Source organism: Macaca mulatta, chromosome X, assembly GCF_049350105.2.
Source record: "Macaca mulatta isolate MMU2019108-1 chromosome X, T2T-MMU8v2.0, whole genome shotgun sequence".
In the NCBI taxonomy this organism is placed as follows: domain Eukaryota; kingdom Metazoa; phylum Chordata; class Mammalia; order Primates; family Cercopithecidae; genus Macaca; species Macaca mulatta.
The window spans coordinates 78,964,603-78,986,676 of NC_133426.1; the positions used below are offsets into that span (position 1 = coordinate 78,964,603).

A 22,074-nucleotide genomic window follows, 5' to 3' on the forward strand; every position below is an offset into this window, starting at 1 on the left:
CAATCACAACACTGTGCAACCGTCATCACTATTTATTTACAAAACTTTTCTGCTACTTAATGGGAAAAAGCTGGAAGCATTCCCCTTGAGAACCAAAACTTACTCTCACCACTCCTATTCAACATCATACTAGAAGTCCTAGCCAGAGCAATCAGGCAAGATAAAGAAATAAGAGACATTCAAATAGGAAGAAAGGAGATCAAACTACCTCTGTTTGCAGACGATATGATTCTATACCTAGAAAATGTCACTGTCTCTGCCCAAAACTTCTTACATCTGAAATACAATGTCAGCAAGGCTTCAAGATACAAAAATCAGTAGCAATTCTAGACACCAACAGGTCCAAGTTGACAGCCAAATCAAAAATGCAATCCCATTCACAATAGGCACAAAAAGAATAAAATATCTAGCAATACAGCTAACCAGGGAGGTGAAAGATTTCTACAATGAGAATTATAAAACACCACTGAAAGAAATCAGAGATGACACAAACAAATGGAAAAACATTCCATGCTTATAGATAGGAAGACTCGATATTTTAAAAATGGCCACACTGCCCAAAGCAATTTACTGTTTCAATGCGATTTCTATCAAATTGCCAATATCATTTTTCACAAAATTACAAAAACACTGTTCTAAAATTCATGTAAATCCAAAAAGGAGCCTGAATAGTGAAAGCAATCCTAAGCCAAAAGAACAATGCTGAAGGCATCACATTAACCAACTTCAAACTATACTATAAGGATATAGTAACCCAAACAGCAAGGTACTGGTATAAAAACAGACATATAGACCAATGAAACAGAATACAGACCCCTGAAATATAGCTGCACAACTACAACCAACTAATTCTTTACAAAGTTGACAAAAAAACCAAACAAACAATGGGGAAAGCATATCTTATTCAATAAGCGGTGCTGGGAAAACTATTTGCAGAAGAATAAAATTGAACCCCTATCTCTCACCATATACAAAAATTAACTCAAAATGGATTAAATATTTAAATGTAAGACTCATACTATAAAAATCCTAGAAGAAAACCTAGAAAGTAGTCTTCTAGTCATAGGCCTACACAAAGATTTCATGACAAAGATGCCAAAAGCAATTGCAATGAAAACAAAAATTGACAGGTGGAACCTAATTAAACCAAAGAGTTTCTGCACAGCAATAGAAACTATCAACCGAATAAACAAACAACTTACAGAATGGGAGGAAATATTTGCAAACTATGCATCTATAAGGAACTTAAACAAATAAGCAAAAAACACCTAACCCCATTAAAAAGTGGGCAGAGACATGAACAGACACTTTTCAAAAGAAGACATACTAATGGCTAACAAACATATGAAAAAATGCTCCACATCACTAATCATTAGAGAAATGCAAATCAAAGCCACAGTGATATACCACTTTATACTAGTCAGAATGATTATTATTAAAAAGTCAAAAAATAACAGATGCTGGCAAGGTTGTGGAGGAAAGGGAATGCTTATACACTGCTGGTGGGAATGTAATTTAGCTCAACCATTATGGAAAGTAGAATGATTTCTCAAAGAACTTAGAACAGAACTACCATTCAACTCAGCAATCCCATTACTGGGTATATACTCAAAGGAATAGAAATCATTTTTCCATAAAGACACAAGCATTCATTGTTTTCTTCTAGGATTGTTATGGTTTTAGTTCTTATATGTAGATTGTTGATCTATTTTCAGTTAATTTTTGTATATGGTGTGAGGCAGGGGTGCAACTTCATTCTCTTGCATGTGGATATCCTGTTGTCCAATCACCATTTGTTGAAGAGATGATTCCTTCCCCATTGAATGGTTGAAGGGCATTGATGCCCTTGTCAAAAAACAATTGATTATAGACGTAGAGATTTATTTTAGGATTTACAATTCTATTCTATTGGTTTATATGTCTATCCTTATGCCAACATTATGCTATTTTGATTACTATAGCTTTGTATTAGGTTTTGAAATTGGATCTCCTAACTTTTGTCCTTTTTCAAGACTGTCTTGGTTATTGGGTTTCTTGCAAGTCCATATGAATTTGAGAATTGGTTTTTCCATTTGTGTCAAAAGGGCTGTTGGGATTTTGATAGGGATTGCATTGAATATGGAGGCTGCTTTGGGTAGTATTGACACCTTAACAATATTGTCTTCCAATCCATGAACTTGAGATGTCTTTCCATTTATTTAGGTCTTAATTTCTTTCAGCAATGTTTTGTAGCTTTCAATGTACTAGTCTTTCACCTCCTTAGTTAAGTTTATTCTATTAGATGTTACTATAAATGGAATTACGTAAAATTTTTCTTTTGGAGTGTTCATTATTGGTGGATAAAAGCACATCTGATTTTGTGTAATGACACTGTAACCTGCAACACTGCTGGTTACAGTGTGAACCAATAGTAAATTTGACTTCATCAAAGTTTAAAATGTTTGTGCTGTAAAAGACATATCAAGAAAGTGAAAAGACAACCTACAGGATGGTTTTACTTCTTCCTTTCTAATTTGGTTGCCTTTTATTCATTTTTCTTGTCTAGTTGCTCTGGATAAACCTTCCAGTACAACATAGAATAGCAGTGGTAAAAGTTAATATTCATATCATGATCTTAAAGGAAAAGTTTTCAGTCATTCACCATTGAGTATGACATTAGCTGTAGGTTTTTCATAAATGCCCCTTTTTATGTTAATTTCCCTTTATTCTTAGTATTTTGATTGCTTATTTATGATGAAAGGGTGCTGATTTTTGTCAAATATCTTTTCTGCATCTGTTGTGTTTTTTTTCTTTGTTATATTAATGTGATGCACTTCATTGATCGATTTTATTATGTTAAATGACCTTTGCATTCCTGGGATAAATCCCACTTGGTCATAATGTATATGACATTAATATGTGGTTGGATTTGGGTTGCTAGTATTTTACTGAAGGATTTTTGTGTCTATATTCATAAGATACATTGCACTGTAATTTTCTCGTGATTTTTTTTTCCTGGCATTAGCATTATGGTAATGCTGATCTCATGGAATGAGCTGGGAAGTGTTTCTGCTTCTTCAGTTATTTAGAAGAGTTTGAGAAGGATTGGTGTTAATCTTTAAATGTCTGATAGAATTAACCAGTGAAGCTATCTGGTCCTCGGTTTTTCTTTGTTGGGAAGTTTTCATTACTGATTGAATCTCTTTACTTGTCATAGATCTCCTGACATTTTATATTTCTCCTGAGTCAGTTTAGGTAATTTGTTTGTTTCCAGGAATTTGTTCATTTCACATAGGTTATCTAATTTGTTAGCATATAATTGTTAATAGTATTGTCTTACAAACCTTTAAAAAATTTTTATCTCTGTAAGGTTGGTAGTAATGTCCCCACTTTAATTTCTGATTTTAGTTATTTGCATCTTTCTTTTTTCTTTGTCAGTCTAGCTCAAGGTTTGTCAATTTCATTGATCTTTTCAAAGAAACAACTTTTGGGTTTGATTCTCTGTACTATTATTCTCTGTACCTATTATTGTAGAACTATTTCTCTCTTCAGTTTTGTCAGCGTTTGCTTCAAATATTTTAAGGCTCTGTCGTTTGGTGTATATGTGTTTATAATTGTTATACTGTCTCAATGAATTGATCAGTACATAATGTCTGACTTTGACTTTTATAACATTTGTTAACTTAGGGTGATATTAGTAAGCCACCCCACCTCTTTTTGGTTACCACTTGAATAAAATATTTTTTCCAAATCTTTCACTTTCAACCTAATTGCATCTTTGGATCTAAAGTGAGTCTCTAATAAATTGCATGTAGTTGGATCATGTTTTTTAAAAAAATTCATTCTGCCAATCTCTGCCTTTTGATTGGTCACTTTAATCTATTTATATTTAATTTGTTTACTGGTAAGGAAGGATTTTTGCAATTTTTCTGGGTGTTCCCTCTTTATCTTATACCTATTTGTGTTCCTCATTTCTTCCACTACTGTCTTATTTTGTATTTAGTTAATTATCTGTAGTGAACCATTTTGGATCTCTTCTCATTTCCATTGGTACATTTTAAACATATTTTTGTGGTTACCATGGGATTACATTCAATATCCTAAGCTTATTACAATCTAGTTTGAATTGATACCAACTTTTTTTTTTTTTTTTAATTTTTAAAATGTTTCTTCAACCTTTATTTTAAGCTCAGGTGTACATGTGGAGGCTTGTTACACAGGTAAACATGTGCCATGGTGGTCTGCTGCACAGGTCACCCCATCACCTAGGTATTAAGCCTGAATCTATTAGCTTTCTTTTTGATTCTCTCCCTCCCCCAACCCCCTCCTGATAGGCCCCAGTGTGTCTTGTTCCCCTCCATGTGTGCACGTGTTGGGGAAAAAGGTGAGAACATGTGGTGTTTGGTTTTCTGTTCTTGTGTTAGTATGCTGAGGATAATGGCTTCCAACTCTACCTATGTACCAATTTTAATAGCATACGAAAACTTTGCTATTATTTAGTTCCACCCCCTTCTTTATGTTGTTGTTGTCACAGATCATATACTTATACACTGTGTGCCCAGTAACATAGATTTATAAATTTTATGTATTTGTCTTTTTAATCATGCAGAAAATAGAGTCAAGTTACAGACCAAAAATTAATAACACTGGCTTTTATGTTTACCCATGTAGATTTCTTTACTGAAAATCTTTATTCCTTCATATAGGTTTGAGTTACAGTCTAGTGTCCTTTCACTTCAACCAGAAGGACTCCTTTTAGTACTTCTTCTAGGATAGGACTAGTGGTAATAGACTCCCTCAGCTTTTGTTTATCTGCGAATGTCTTACATTTTCACTCAAGTTTGAAGTGCAGTTTTGCTGGATATAGAATTGTTGTTTTACAGTTTTTTTCTTTCAGAACTTTAAATATGTCATCCAACTGTATTCTGGCCTCCATGGTCTCTGATGAGAAATCAGCTATGAACCTTATTGAGAATCCCTTGTATGTGATGAGTTGTTTCTCTCTTGCTGCTTTCAAGATTCTCTCTTTGTCTTTGTCTGTCAACAGTTTGATTATAATGTGTCTTGATGTGGGTCTCTCTGAGTTTATTCTACTTGGAGTTCATTAAGCTTCTTGGATCCTTATGTTCAATTTTTTTTTTAAATCGAATTTGGGAAGTTTTTGGTCTTTATTTCTTTAAAAATTATTTCTATCCCTTCACAACCTCTTCTCTTTTTTCTGGTACTCCCATAATGTGTATGTTGGACCACTTGATGGTGTCCCACAGGTCCCTTAGGCTCTGTTAATTATTTTTCATTCTTTTTTATCCTGTCCCTCAGATTGGTTCATTTCAATTATCCTATCTTCCAAGTGCACTGATTCTGTCTTGTGCCTGAAGCCTCTAGTGAATTGCTATCCTTGAATGCCAGGAGCTAAAAAAAAATCCAGACAAGTAAAACACCTCTCCCAGTCTTCAAGGTCCTCTCAAGTCTTTCCTGAACATGCAAGTTTCCCTGGGAATTTATTCACATATTTTTCTATAGTTTCCCATATACATGGATACTTTTGGTTGCCCTAATTTCCCAAAGAAACTCTCCCTGTGGCTTTTCCTCTCAGGCCTTAGGTTGTCTCTTGTAAGTCTCAACTGTAACCCTTTGCCTCAGGCATCTGTGGGTTGTTCATCCATCTTAGTGTTTTTGGGCAATGCCTGTTACTTTTCTGGCCTGGGTGAGTTCTGAGTTAGGTGCAACAGAGATGAGTTCTTTACATCTGTCATTTAGGTAGCCCTCTGACAGGTTAGAGCAGACCTACACAATCATTTTTGAATAAGGTGTGCTGTGTTCCCCCTGGAACCATGGTCCAGTGCCCCACACTGCAAACACAGGCTGCTGTCTTCAATACGGTTGCTGAGCCAGAACAGGGGCTTAATACCTGGGTGATGAAATAATTGGTACAACAAACCCCCATGACACAAGTTTACCTATATAACAAACCTGCACATGTACCCCTGAACTTTAAATAAAAGTTAAATTAAAAAATTATAAATTATTTTAAAAAGGTATCTTTTTACTTTTACCCTGAGATGTTTTTTCCCTTTAACAGTTCATCCTAGTGGGCATCACACATAGGCCAGGATTACATGGTGTACCTTTAGATCTGACCCTGAACTTTTATTTAATTTGAATTTTGTTCCAAGTAGTAGTTTAATAACATGCATATAGTTTACAAAGTCAAACATGAACCAAGTCTTACAATTACACAGATGAGTTCTCTACTTCACCCTTTCCTGTTTCTAATTTTTACTCCCCAGAAATAGTCACATACCACTCTTTTTTTTTTTTTTTTTTTTTTTTTTTTTTTTTTTTTTTTTTTTTTGAGACGGAGTCTAGCTCTGTTGCCCAGGCTGGAGTGCAGTGGCCGGATCTCAGCTCACTGCAAGCCCCGCCTCCCGGGTTCACGCCATTCTCCTGCCTCAGCCTCCCGAGTAGCTGGGAGTACAGGCGCCCGCCACCTCGCCCGGCTAATTATTTTTGTATTTTAGTAGAGACGGGGTTTCACCGTGTTAGCCAGGATGGTCTCGATCTCCTGACCTCGTGATCCGCCCGTCTCGGCCTCCCAAAGTGCTGGGATTACAGGCTTGAGCCACCGCGCCCGGCCCACATACCACTCTTTTAGCTGTTGCTTCTAGTATTTCCCTCCATATGTTTGAATAACACAGGAAGGCTGCTAGTTATTTTTCAATTTTTGATATGCTCTACCAACTTCCTTCTGGATTCAATCTCACCATAATCTCCCACAGCCATACACAGTTCACCTCGTCCATTCTCTCTAATTATTCTAAAATTTTTGGCTAAATTAACATTCAATGTTTAAATTATGATGATAACAAATACTCTTCACAGCTGAGCTATGTAGTGTATTATGACTACTTTTACTTCCTTGGACAATTTTTTTGAATTAATAGTTGCATCACCTTAGAAACGTTGCTTAGCTTTCTATGTATTTATCACTAACTCATACTACATTCTTCGACAGAATTATTAGTCCTCTTAGTACTATCAGCCACACCAGGCAATCTGTGAATTCCATATTCACCTGAGAGTCTTCCCTCTGGAGCCCTCCAATCTAAACTGTTTGACTTCTGGCCCTTCTACAGAGCTGGTGTCTGGGAGTTTCCTTTCACTATCATCCTGAGAAATCTCTGCTGTTCTCTCCTGCATTGGATCCTCTGTTTCCTGTGTCCCATGTCTTTCTCTTTCCTGGTTTATTATCTTCATTCTAGTGGACATCTACTCCAAGTTTCCTGACCTTGGCATGTCTGAAAACATCTGTATTTGATCGTTACAACTGCTTGGTAGCTTGGCTGGGTATAGAATTTGAGGTTGAAATAATTTTTCCTTTAGAATGTTAAAGGAACTCCTCCAATGTCTTGAAGTGTTCAATATTGTTGTGGAGAAGTCCAGTGCCATTCTGATTCTTGAAGCTTTTTATGTGATCTTCAATTTTTCTCCATACAGGTGTTTACCTTTTAGGATAGCTTTTTTTCTCCTTTGTTGTAAAGTTTTATGATGATAATGTCTTCAGATCTTTTTTCCTTCACAATGTTGGGCAACCAGTGGGTCCTGTCAGTCTGGAAAGTTGTATCCTTAGGATTTGGACAGATTTTCTTTAATTATTTCTTTGATAATTTCCTAGCCATATTTTTCTTCTCTTTTCTTTTTCAGGAATTCTTATTGGCTATTGAACCTCATCTGTCGACTCTATAATTTTCTTGTTTTATCTTTCCTATTTCTCATTTCCCTATTTTCAAATTCTGTTTTCTTAGAGATTTCTTCATCTGCATCTTCCAACTCCTTGTTGAAATTTTTAAAAACCATTTTAAAGTGTACAGTTCAGTGGTATTAAGTATTTTCATAACACTGTACAACCATCACCATTATTCACTTCCAGAACTTCCATGATCTCTAACAGAAATTCTATACCCATTAAAAAATAACTTACCAATCCCCACTTCTCCAAGCCCCTGGTAACCTCTAAACCACTTTCTGTCTCTATGAATTTGCCTATTGTAAATATTTCATGTAGGTGAAATCATACGATATTTGCCTTTTCATCTGGCTTATTTCACTTAGAATAATGTTTTTGACACTTTTACACTGTTGGTGGGATTGTAAACTAGTTCAACCATTATGGAAAACAGTATGGCGATTCCTCAAGGATCTAGAACTAGATGTACCATATGACCCAGCCATCCCATTACTGGGTATATACCCAAAGGATTATAAACCATGCTGCTATAAAGACACATGCACATGTATGTTCATTGCAGCACTATTCACAATAGCAAAGACTTGGAATCAACCCAAATGTCCATCAGTGACAGACTGGATTAAGAAAATGTGGCACATACACACCATGGAATACTATGCAGCCATAAAAAAGGATGAGTTCGGGTCCTTTGTAGGGACATGGATGCAGCTGGAAACCATCATTCTCAGCAAACTATCGCAAGAACAGAAAACCAAACACCACATGTTCTCACTCATAGGTGGGAACTGAACAACAAGATCACTTGGACTTGTGAAGGGGAACATCACACACTGGGACCTATTATGGGGAGGGGGGAGGGCGGAAGGATTGCATTGGGAGTTATACCTGATGTAAATGACGAGTTGATGGGAGCTGATGAGTTGATGGGTGCAGCACACCAACATGGTACAAGTATACATATGTAACAAACCTGTACGTTATGCACATGTACCCTAGAACTTACAGTATAAAAAAAAAAAAGAAGAAGTATCAACTGAAAAAAAAAGAATAATGTTTTTGAGGTTCATTCATGTTGTTGCATGTATCAGAATATTATTCCATTTTAAGGCTGAATAATATTTCCTTGTATAGCTATACTCTATTTTATCCATTCATCTGTTGATGGTTATTTGGGTTGTTTACACCTTTTGACTATTTTATTTTGCATAATGCTATAGTTAACATTGATATACCAGTACCCACTTTTGATTCTTTTCTTTTTTTTTTGAGACGGAGTCTCGCTCTGTTGCCCAGGCTGGAGTGCAGTGGCCGGATCTCAGCTCACTGCAAGCTCCGTCTCCCGGGTTTACGCCATTCTCCTGCCTCAGCCTCCCAAGTAGCTGGGATGACAGGCGCCCACCACCTCGCCCGGCTAATTTTTTTTTGTATTTTTTAGTAGAGACGGGGTTTCACCGTGTTAGCCAGGATGGTCTCAATCTCCTGACCTCATGATCCGCCCGTCTCGGTCTCCCAAAGTGCTGGGATTACAGGCTTGAGCCACCGCGCCTGGCCCCACTTTTGATTCTTTTGGCTATTATATCTAGAAGTAGATTTGTGGGATCATATGGTAATTCTAAGTTTAACTTTTTAAGAAACTGCCAACCTATTTTCCATAGCAGCTGCACCATTTTACATCCCCACCAGTAAAACAGAGTTCCAATTTTTCCACATCCTTGACAACACTTTTTATTTCCCACTTTTTAATATTAGACAACCTAATGGGTGTGAAGTGGTATCTCATTGTGGTTTCTAATAAGTTTTAAGTTGACTTTTTTTTTGATTTGGCATTTGCTCAGTTGCTGTAAACCTTTGATTATTTTCTAGTGTTCTGATAAAGTTGTTTCTGACAGTTTCTGCTTATTTTCCTGTGTTTCTGTGGGGTAACAGGAGCTTGTGGTTGCCTATTCCACCATTTTCTGCTGTGGTCTATCTTGATATGTTCCATGGGTGCTTTAAAAGAATGTGGATTCTGTTGTTATTTGGTGGAATGTTCTGTAAATGTCAATGAGATTCTCTTGGTTGATGGTGTTGTTGAAATATTCTTTATCTTTACTGATTTTCCATCTAGTTTTTCTGTTACACTCACAGTAACAGATAAACTAACTACTTCCTATTAAGTGTCAGAGAATTTAAGGTAGCTCAAGAAAAGATGAAAACAGAGGTTTCCATGGATTTCCAAGAGTTTGATGTCTTTCAATTGCAGGTCAACCTCTGCTGCTTCATTTCCCACCATCCCCTTAGATGCCCCTACAGACATAGTAAACTATTTACAGTTCTATAAGACCCTGTGTTCCCTCTGGAGCATTGCACCTGCAATGTTCCTTTCTGAAATGTCCTTCCTCTTGAGTACTTTTAAAGATTTAGCTCAAATATTAACTCCTTTGTGAAGTGTTACCTGATTGTTTGAGACAACTTACACATATCTTTCCTTAGAGGCTGATTTACCATGAAGTTAATCATAAATAGTCAAAGCCCCTCACTGGACAGATCCCTCTCAAGGTCCAGGGAGGGATAACACCACTGATTTTTTACAAGGTTATATTTTTCCCCTAATTTTTTTTTTTTTTGTAATCTTTTTTTTTTTTAAATTTATTTATTATTATTATACTTTAAGTTGTAGGGTACATGTGCATAACGTGCAGGTTTGTTACATATGTATACTTGTGCCTTGTTGGTGTGCTGCACCCATCAACTCGTCATTTACATCAGGTATAACTCCCAATGCAAACCCTCCCCCCTCCCCCCTCCCCATGATAGGCCCCGGTGTGTGATGTTCCCCTTCCTGAGTCCAAGTGATCTCACTGTTCAGTTCCCACCTATGAGTGAGAACATGCGGTGTTTGGTTTTCTGTTCTTGTGATAGTTTGCTAAGAATGATGGTTTCCAGCTGCATCCATGTCCCTACAAAGGACACAAACTCATCATTTTTTATGGCTGCATAGTATTCCATGGTGTATATGTGCCACATTTTCTTATTTATTTATTTATTTATTATTATTATACTTTAAGTTGTAGGGTACATGTGCATAACGTGCAGGTTTGTTACATATGTATACTTGTGCCATGTTGGTGTGCTGCACCCATCAACTCATCATTTACATCAGGTATAACTCCCAATGCAATCCCTCCCCCCTCCCCCCTCCCCATGATAGGCCCCTGTGTGTGATGTTCCCCTTCCTGAGTCCAAGTGATCTTATTGTTCAGTTCCCACCTATGAGTGAGAACATGCGGTATTTGGTTTTCTGTTCTTGTGATAGTTTGCTAAGAATGATGGTTTCCAGCTGCATCCATGTCCCTACAAAGGACGCAAACTCATCCTTTTTGATGGCTGCATAGGATGTGCCACATTTTCTTAATCCAATCTGTCACTGATGGACATATGGGTTGGTTCCAAGTCTTTGCTATTGTGAATAGTGCCGCAATAAACATACGTGTGCATGTGTCTTTATAGCAGCATAATTTATAATCCTTTGGGTATATACCCAGTCATATGGTACATCTAGTTCTAGATCCTTGAGGAATCGCCATACTGTTTTCCATAATGGTTGAACTAGTTTACAATCCCACCAACAGTGTAAAAGTGTTCCTATTTCTCCACATCCTCTCCAGCACCTGTTGTTTCCTGACTTTTTAATGATCGCCATTCTAACTGGTGTGAGATGGTATCTCATTGTGGTTTTGATTTGCATTTCTCTGATGGCCAGTGATGATGAGCATTTTTTCATGTGTCTGTTGGCTGTATGAATGTCTTCTTTTGAGAAATGTCTGTTCATATCCTTTGCCCACTTTTTGATGGGGTTGTTTGTTTTTTTCTTGTAAATTTGTTTGAGTTCTTTGTAGGTTCTGGATATTAGCCCTTTGTCAGATGAGTAGATTGCAAAAATTTTCTCCCATTCTGTAGGTTGCCTGTTCACTCTGATGGTAGTTTCTTTTGCTGTGCAGAAGCTCTTTAGTTTAATGAGATCCCATTTGTCAATTTTGGCTTTTGCTGCTGTTGCTTTTGGTGTTTTAGACATGAAGTCTTTGCCCATGCCTATGTCCTGAATGGTACTACCTAGGTTTTCCTCTAGGATTTTTATGGTATTAGGTCTAACATTTAAGTCTCTAATCCATCTTGAATTAATTTTCGTATAAGGAGTAAGGAAAGGATCCAGTTTCAGCTTTCTACTTACGGATAGCCAATTTTCCCAGCACCATTTATTAAATAGGGAATCCTTTCCCCATTTCTTGTTTCTCTCAGGTTTGTCAAAGATCAGATGGCTGTAGATGTGTGGTATTATTTCTGAGGACTCTGTTCTGTTCCATTGGTCTATATCTCTGTTTTGGTACCAGTACCATGCTGTTTTGGTTACTGTAGCCTTGTAGTATAGTTTGAAGTCAGGTAGCATGATGCCTCCAGCTTTGTTCTTTTGACTTAGGATTTTCTTGGAGATGTGGGCTCTTTTTTGGTTCCATATGAACTTTAAAGCAGTTTTTTCCAATTCTGTGAAGAAACTCATTGGTAGCTTGATGGGGATGGCATTGAATCTATAAATTACCTTGGGCAGTATGGCCATTTTCACAATATTGATTCTTCCTATCCATGAGCATGGTATGTTCTTCCATTTGTTTGTGTCCTCTTTTATTTCACTGAGCAGTGGTTTGTAGTTCTCCTTGAAGAGGTCCTTTACATCCCTTGTAAGTTGGATTCCTAGGTATTTTATTCTCTTCGAAGCAATTGTGAATGGAAGTTCATTCCTGATTTGGCTCTGTGTTTGTCTGTTACTGGTGTATAAGAATGCTTGTGATTTTTGCACATTAATTTTGTATCCTGAGACTTTGCTGAAGTTGCTTATCAGCTTAAGGAGATTTTGGGCTGAGACAATGGGGTTTTCTAAATATACAATCATGTCATCTGCAAACAGGGACAATTTGACTTCTTCTTTTCCTAACTGAATACCCTTGATTTCTTTCTCTTGCCTGATTGCCCTAGCCAGAACTTCCAACACTATGTTGAATAGGAGTGGTGAGAGAGGGCATCCCTGTCTTGTGCCAGTTTTCAAAGGGAATTTTTCCAGTTTTTGCCCATTCAGTATGATATTGGCTGTGGGTTTGTCATAGATAGCTCTTATTATTTTGAGGTACGTTCCATCAATACCGAATTTATTGAGCGTTTTTAGCATGAAGGGCTGTTGAATTTTGTCAAAAGCCTTTTCTGCATCTATTGAGATAATCATGTGGTTTTTGTCTTTGGTTCTGTTTATATGCTGGATTATGTTTATTGATTTGCGAATGTTGAACCAGCCTTGCATCCCAGGGATGAAGCCCACTTGATCATGGTGGATAAGCTTTTTGATGTGTTGCTGAATCCGGTTTGCCAGTACTTTATTGAGGATTTTTGCATCGATGTTCATCAGGGATATTGGTCTAAAATTCTCTTTTTTTGTTGTGTCTCTGCCAGGCTTTGGTATCAGGATGATGTTGGCCTCATAAAATGAGTTAGGGAGGATTCCCTCTTTTTCTATTGATTGGAATAGTTTCAGAAGGAATGGTACCAACTCCTCCTTGTACCTCTGGTAGAATTCAGCTGTGAATCCATCTGGTCCTGGACTTTTTTGGTTGGTAGGCTATTAATTATTGCCTCAATTTCAGAGCCTGCTATTGGTCTATTCAGGGATTCAACTTCTTCCTGGTTTAGTCTTGGAAGAGTGTAAGTGTCCAGGAAATTATCCATTTCTTCTAGATTTTCCAGTTTATTTGCATAGAGGTGTTTATAGTATTCTCTGATGGTAGTTTGTATTTCTGTGGGGTCAGTGGTGATATCCCCTTTATCATTTTTAATTGCGTCGATTTGATTCTTCTCTCTTTTCTTCTTTATTAGTCTTGCTAGTGGTCTGTCAATTTTGTTGATCTTTTCAAAAAACCAACTCCTGGATTCATTGATTTTTTGGAGGGTTTTTTGTGTCTCTATCTCCTTCAGTTCTGCTCTGATCTTAGTTATTTCTTGCCTTCTGCTAGCTTTCGAATGTGTTTGCTCTTGCTTCTCTAGTTCTTTTAATTGTGATGTTAGAGTGTCAATTTTAGATCTTTCCTGCTTTCTCTTGTGGGCATTTAGTGCTATAAATTTCCCTCTACACACTGCTTTAAATGTGTCCCAGAGATTCTGGTATGTTGTATCTTTGTTCTCATTGGTTTCAAAGAACATCTTTATTTCTGCCTTCATTTCGTTATGTACCCAGTAGTCATTCAGGAGCAGGTTGTTCAGTTTCCATGTAGTTGAGCGGTTTTGATTGAGTTTCTTAGTCCTGAGTTCTAGTTTGATTGCACTGTGGTCTGAGAGACAGTTTGTTATAATTTCTGTTCTTGTACATTTGCTGAGGAGTGCTTTACTTCCAATTACGTGGTCAATTTTGGAGTAAGTATGATGTGGTGCTGAGAAGAATGTATATTCTGTTGATTTGGGGTGGAGAGTTCTATAGATGTCTATTAGGTCTGCTTGCTGCAGAGATGAGTTCAATTCCTGGATATCCTTGTTAACTTTCTGTCTCGTTGATCTGTCTAATGTTGACAGTGGAGTGTTGAAGTCTCCCATTATTATTGTATGGGAGTCTAAGTCTCTTTGTAAGTCTCTAAGGACTTGCTTTATGAATCTGGGTGCTCCTGTATTGGGTGCATATATATTTAGGATAGTTAGCTCTTCCTGTTGAATTGATCCCTTTACCATTATGTAATGGCCTTCTTTGTCTCTTTTGATCTTTGATGGCTTAAAGTCTGTTTTATCAGAGACTAGTATTGCAACCCCCGCTTTTTTTTGTTCTCCATTTGCTTGGTAAATCTTCCTCCATCCCTTTATTTTGAGCCTATGTATGTCTCTGCGTGTGAGATGGGTCTCCTGAATACAGCAGACTGATGGGTCTTGACTCTTGATCCAGTTTGCCAGTCTGTGTCTTTTAATTGGAGCATTTAGTCCATTTACATTTAAGGTTAAGATTGTTATGCGTCAACTTGATCCTGCCATTATGATATTAACTGGTTATTTTGCTCGTTAGTTGATGCAGTTTCTTCCTTGCCTCGATGGTCTTTACATTTTGGCATGTTTTTGCAATGGCTGGTACCGGTTGTTCCTTTCCATGTTGAGTGCTTCCTTCAGGGTCTCTTGTAAGGCAGGCCTAGTGGTGACAAAATCTCTAAGCATTTGCTTATCTGTAAAGGATTTTATTTCTCCTTCACTTATGAAACTTAGTTTGGCTGGATATGAAATTCTGGGTGGAAAATTCTTTTCTTTAAGAATGTTGAATATTGGCCCCCACTCTCTTCTGGCTTGTAGAGTTTCTGCCGAGAGATCTGCTGTTAGTCTGATGGGCTTCCCTTTGTGAGTAACCCGACCTTTCTCTCTGGCTGCCCTTAAGATTTTTTCCTTCATTTCAACTTTGGTGAATCTGGCAATTATGTGTCTTGGAGTTGCTCTTCTCGAGGAGTATCTTTGTGGCGTTCTCTGTATTTCCTGGATTTGAATGTTGGCCTGCCCTACTAGGTTGGGGAAGTTCTCCTGGATGATATCCTGAAGAGTGTTTTCCAACTTGGTTCCATTTTCCCCCTCACTTTCAGGCACCCCAATCAGACGTAGATTTGGTCTTTTTACATAATCCCATACTTCTTGCAGGCTTTGCTCATTTCTTTTTCTTCTTTTTTCTTTTGGTTTCTCTTCTCGCTTCATTTCATTCATTTGATCCTCAATCGCTGATACTCTTTCTTCCAGTTGATCGAGTCGGTTACTGAAGCTTGTGCATTTGTCACGTATTTCTCGTGTCATGGTTTTCATCTCTTTCATTTCGTTTAGGACCTTCTCTGCATTAATTACTCTAGCCATCAATTCTTCCACTTTTTTTTCAAGATTTTTAGTTTCTTTGCGCTGGGTACGTAATTCCTCCTTAACTCTGAGAAATTTGATGGACTGAAGCCTTCTTCTCTCATCTTGTCAAAGTCATTCTCCGTCCAGCTTTGATCCGTTGCTGGCGATGAGCTGCGCTCCTTTGCCGGGGGAGATGTCTCTTATTTTTTGAATTTCCAGCTTTTCTGCCCTGCTTTTTCCCCATCTTTGTGGTTTTATCTGCCTCTGGTCTTTGATGATGGTGATGTACTGATGGGGTTTTGGTGTAGGTGTCCTTCCTGTTTGATAGTTTTCCTTCTAACAGTCAGGACCCTCAGCTGTAGGTCTGTTGGAGATTGCTTGAGGTCCACTCCAGACCCTGTTTGCCTGGGTATCAGCAGCAGAGGCTGCAGAAGATAGAATATTTCTGAACAGCAAGTGTACCTGTCTGATTCTTGCTTTGGAAGCTTCCTCTCAGGGGTGTACTCCACCCTGTGAGGTGTGGGGTGTCAGACTGCCCCTAGTGGGGGATGTCTCCCAGTTAGGCTGCTCAGGGGTCAGGGACCCACTTGAGCAGGGAGTCTGTCCCTTCTCAGATCTCAGCCTCCGTTTTGGGAGATCCACTGCTCTCTTCAAAGCTGTCAGACAGAGTCGTTTGCGTCTGCAGAGTTTTCTGCTGTGTTTGTTATTGTTTACTGTGCCCTGTCCCCAGAGGTGGAGTCTACAGAGACAGGCAGGTTTCCTTGAGCTGCTGTGAGCTCCACCCAGTTCGAGCTTCCCAGCGGCTTTGTTTACCTACTTAAGCCTCAGCAATGGCGGGCGCCCCTCCCCCAGCCTCGCTGCTGCCTTGCTGGTAGATCACAGACTGCTGTGCTAGCAATGAGGGAGGCTCCGTGGGTGTGGGACCCTCCCGGCCAGGTGTGGGATATGATCTCCTGGTGTGCCTGTTTGCTTAAAGCGCAGTATTGGGGTGGGAGTTACCCGATTTTCCAGGTGTTGTGTGTCTCAGTTCCCCTGACTAGGAAAAGGGATTCCCTTCCCCCTTGTGCTTCCAGATGAGGCAATGCCTCGCCCTGCTTCAGCTCTCGCTGGTCGGGCTGCAGCAGCTGACCAGCACCGATCGTCCGGCACTCCCCAGTGAGATGAACCCAGTACCTCAGTTGAAAATGCAGAAATCACCGGTCTTCTGTGTCGCTCGCACTGGGAGTTGGAGACTGGAGCTGTTCCTATTCGGCCATGTTGCTCCAGTCCCCCCTAATTTTTAAAGTAAGATATTTAACAACATTCATTTAAGACAGCTCTCTCTTTCCAATCTGATTTTTGCATCAGACTTCTCCCTTGTTTTGCGTGTAACTGGAATGGCTAAGAGGAAGTTGAGATGAGGACACATTTAGTTTGAGTTTAGTGAGATACATTTATGTGGCTTGCAATCACTTATTGTGTGTAGTTAACTTATTGCTAATGGTGTAGGAATGGCTTCAGGAATGGTCCTATAACCTAATGTGCTCACTCATCCAGCATCCTTACACAAAAAGGACTGAGTCAGAGGTAGTATCATGATATAAATGTGTCCTATAGCATCTGGGGTTAGATGCATTGGATAGTAGAGGAGAAACAAAATTTGAAATGTACAGAGTTCAAAGTTTGTGTAAAATTCTTCCAATGAGCATATTAAAATTGTATGTGGAGGATTTGGTTTTTAACAATGCCTAGTCAAAACAGAAAAAAGTTTTCTCCTTTGAAAAATATAGTCAATAATGTAGCATATATGACTATATACAAACTGTATTATTTTTTCTTTTTTCATAAAAATTGTGCAAAATGGCATTTATCATAATTCCTGTTTTTGAAGGGTCCAAACCTCCTAGCAGTATTATAAACAGTGAGTATGGCTGTGTATGCAGTCACAAGTTTTATGCATCCCATCTACTAGACTTTTGAAGGGTCCAAACCTCCTAGCAGTATTATAAACAGTGAGTATGGCTGCGTATGCAGTCACATGTTTTATGCATCCCATCTACTAGACTGAACTGTGGTACCCTGGAATTCATATGTTGAAGCCCTAACCCCCACTGTGACTATACTTGGAGATAGAGCCTTTAGGAGGTAATTTAGACTAAATGAGGTAATGAGGGTGGAGTCCTAATTTAATAGGATTGGTGACCTTATAAGAAGAGGAAGAGAGAGAGATTTTCTTCTCTCTCTCTGTACACATTAAGTGGAAAGGCCATGTGAAGACATACAGAGAAGGAAGAGAGCCCTCACCAGAAACTGTGAACTCTGCCAGACCTGTATCTGGTACTTCCAGTTTCCAGAATTGTGAGAAACAAATTTCTGTTGTTTAAGCCCTCCAGCCTGGGGTATTTTATTTTGGAAGCCTGAAAGATGACTATATCACGTATCAATAATAACAAATATATTTTGATCAAACATGCTAGGGGATCCATTGAATTATCTTTCTATTCTTTACGTAGAAAATGACATTACGAAATCATGGTCAAATGAAAGGTGATTGGAGCACATGCAGCCAAAAAAAAAATGTAGGAAAAAAGTACTATAGATGTGTCATGCATTTAATTGATAAGACATGTTAAAATTGTTTTGAATTTTGTGAGGTTTGTAATATCTTTCAACTTGTACCCAATTTACTATTCATAATTTTATGTTCTTTTTCTTAAATAGTTCCCTGTCCTTGCCTGCACAACTGCATAAGCTCAGGCCTACAAATCCTGGATCTCCCACTGCCCTTTGCAATAGGATTTAAACCAATGATTCCATGTCTCTGGCCCCCCTTTAGATTACAAATCCTTTTTTTTTTTTTTTTTTTTTTTTGAGACGGAGTCTAGCTCTATCACCCAGGCTGGAGTACAGCGGCGCAATCTCGGCTCCCTGCAGTCTCCGCCTCCCAAGTTCATGCGATTCTCCTGCCTTAGCCTCCTGAGTAGCTGGGATTACAGGCATGCGCCACCACGCCTGGTTAATTTTTGTATTTTTAGTAGAGACGGGGATTCACCATGTTGGTCAGGCTGGTCTCGAACTCCTGACCTTGTGATCTGCCTGCCTCGGCCTCCCAAAGTGCTGGGATTACAGGCGTGAGCCACCGCGCCCTGCTGATTATGAATCTTCCCAAAGCAGGATTAGGGTTTTTACTTTTGCTTTCCTGGTGCCTGGCAGAATGGTGACACATAGTAGTCATTTAATATATGATTGTTGTTTGAACTAATGAACCAACAAGTGAGTAGAAAGAACAGAGGATATATTCTAATTAATTGAGGAAGTGAGTGGTCTGAAAGATTAGCTTGGAGGATTTAAGAGAATGAGCACAGAGGTAAGAGAGGGGTAGTGAAGGTGAGGAAAGAATGCTAGCTCCTTTTTAAAAATGATGATTAACCTTCCAGTCTAAGGTCACTCCAGGAATAGAAAAGCACTGTCTACTGATACAATGAGTCTTAAAGGAAATCAATTCTCTAGTTTCAAAATGGAAATGACAAAGATCTCCTCTCTTGTCCAAGTATCTTCACTGCTCTTCCCTTGCTCTCCTGTCCCACTCACTCAGTAGCTGTTGGACCTTAGGCCAACCAGACATAATTTTCTCTCCTATGGACGTAGATAAATTCCTCACAAGGTTATTGTGAGGATTAAATGAAATAAGTCCTGTAGAAGCAACTAGCAAAGTACCTGGCAAATAGTAGGTGCTCAATAAATGTTTGATTCCTTTCTCTTTTTTTGCTTCTTTTACATGCATTCTAATTCCCTTTGAAGAGGCAGAGTCTCCTCACCTTCCTGTGCCCTTTTCCTGTTGTACTCCTCTAAGGAAATATTATTTTCTTCCTTGGCTTGGAAGAAACCCTATTTACTTACAGGGATACTCTTTCTCCCTTGGAGTATCTTTCCTGGTTATAAAAAAAGTTTATAAGGCCAATGTGTGACCTAGCAGGAAATATAGACATGTTTTACATTAATGGTAAAAGGACGAGAAATCCAGTTTCAATCTGTACATTTTGCTACCTTGGCATGTGCTTAGAGCAGAAGGAGAAAATCAGCAATTATATGAAGGTCTCTAATATGGTTTTCAATTAATTCCTCTGATTTTGTCAAATGGTGCAACTTGAAGAGGTATTAGGTCTAAAGCAGCTGGTAAATTCCCAGTGCCCAGGTCTATCTTTTGCTATTGGGCTAGGCAGCGATGCCATCTCCATACCAATGCCAGAAACCCACATTTCAGAAGGTGTATTTCCTGGAGGTGCATGCCAGTGAGAAGTGACTGTGGGATATTGTCCCAGAAATGGGGAGGTGCTGGCTGCAAAGGTCAGGACAGAGAACAATGCAGCCAAATGCTACTGGGTCCTTTAAGCCAGCACAGCTGCCTTGTGGGCTGCCAATTCTCCTATTCATCAGTGGGCAAAATTCAGGTTGGAAATGTGTGTGTGGACTGGAGCAAAAGAATATTGGAGTGGGCAAAAGAGCCTTATCTAGCAATGATTTAAGAACTGAAGGTGAAAGCAAGTGAGAGGCGGTTGCTGCTCCCTGTCACAGTTGCCTGCTGCTGCAGCAATCGGCACCACCTCTTCCAGGTGCAGAAATGAGGGCTTGGAAGCCCTTTATTTCTGTTGCCTCCATTTCACCAACAGTTGGCAGCTCTGCCACTTGTAGGTATCAGTTCCCTGAACAGGCTGCTCTCATTTCTTGTGAATGTATTAAGGAAATATTCTTGGTTTCTAAAAATCAAGAAAAATTGTATACAGATAAAATGCAATTTCCAGATATTGACTTCTTTCCTCCTTTTGGATGTAAATCATCTATGTCTACTTTTCTTCTTTTCTTTTTTCCTCTCATTTTAGAGAAAGGGTTATTCTGCATCCTATCCAGGAGCAAACCCCTGGCCCTAGGCTCTGGATTTTACCTCCTCTTGCCTCCTTCTCTAGAATCTTGAACTCTTGATTATTTCCTTTTCTCTCAACCACTTTAGACATTTCTCATTTCATTATGTATTTCTTCTCCTCAGTTAACAAACCTTCACAAGTCATTTTCCTTAAAACAAATAAATACCTTCTTGTGAACCTATTGCTCCTTGAAACACTGTCTAGAAAAATAAAAGCAAAAGCTTCTTTGCTGTTCCCCTTAAAATGTTATCTGCTCATTTCCCACTACTTTCTTTCAGTGTTAGAAACTAAAAATTGGTTTGTCAATAGCTGTACAGGGAAGCCTCCCTCACTCTCTCAGGCACTATTAGTCATGCCTCTTCTGGGTTCTCATAGCACATACTGCTATTATTGTACTTAGCAACTTGAACGGTAGTATATCTGTTTATCTTGTATTGCCATTTATTTCTTTGTGTCCCTTGTGCTAAACCATGAATCCCTAAAGGAAGTGAATTGGCCTTTATCTCGATGTCCCCAAAATAGAATGTTTCATATTAAGAGCCCAATAAATGTTGAGTGGGAGAGAAGGGGACTAACAGCTATTGAATCTGACCATGTGTTAGTTTTTCTGTGACTCAGGTGTCATTAAACTTACTTTACAGATGAAGAAACCGAAGTTTGCAGAGTTCAAAGAACTTACCTAAAGTCATATAACTAATATCAGAGCTGTAATTCAAATTCAAATGTGTTTGATTTCAAAAGCATGTGCCCTTTCTACTTTGCTGCCTTTATTGTCTTACACTGAGTCCAAGTGCTAGTCCTACCAAGTCTCTTCACCCCACTATCTCTGCTCTTCTGACCTCATGTAGACACCCACTCCCCTGATCCTTGCCTTCTCCCTGTTTGTCTGCTCTCTCTTGGCCTCACAACCAGTCTATACCACATGATTACACACTTGAACCCTCTTTCTCCATCACCTTCATCACCTTTTGCCCCACCTACCTGGAAAAATCACCACTCCAAGTCAATACTGCCTTCTGCAACGTGCCTTCTCTGTTCTGTCACTACTGAAGAAAACTGTACCACTGGACAGACAAGTATCATGGACCAAAATCCATGGTTTCCAACTTCAGATGCAATTGCAGGTTTCTTGTTTATCCTTTTACTTGTTTCTGGTCAGCTTCCTCTCCCATGCTGCTGAATTACTGTTCTAACATATACCACTTTCCACAGCCCTGTCTGTTGACTTGTCATCCCCTCATTCTCGGACATTTAGGACAGTTCCATTTTTTCATTATCATAAACAAGGCTAAGGTGAACATTCTTGTACGTCCTTCTTTTTTTTTTCTTCACTTGATTGTGATTTTTTTCTTAAACAACAAGCTTCTTGAAAAAGTTAGTCCTACTTGTTGCTGCCATTTTCTTTACCGTCTATTCACCAATCAATCTATTATTATCTGGCTTCTGCCCCTCCACTTTATTGAAGTTCCTCTCATCAAGGTCAACAATGGCTTCCATGTTGCCAAATCTAATGAATAAGTCCTTAGCTTATTGGACCTCTCAGGTGCATCTGACACATCTCAGCATTCTCTCCAA

At 38.8% G+C, this 22,074-nt stretch overlaps 1 protein-coding gene across 9 annotated transcripts in view; it reads right to left on the bottom strand.

The window, feature by feature from the left end:
- HDAC8 (histone deacetylase 8) overlaps positions 1-22,074 on the bottom strand; it is a 247,934-nt gene that overhangs the window by 84,587 nt on the left and 141,273 nt on the right. The window contains exon 8 of one of the 9 annotated variants that reach the window (XR_013413094.1): positions 6,701-7,581. The exons of the other annotated variants lie outside the window; for them this stretch is intronic. The gene's annotated coding sequence lies outside the window, so the exon portion shown is untranslated. Of the gene's footprint in view, positions 1-6,700; positions 7,582-22,074 lie in introns of those variants that run through there. 9 annotated transcript variants of the gene reach the window in all.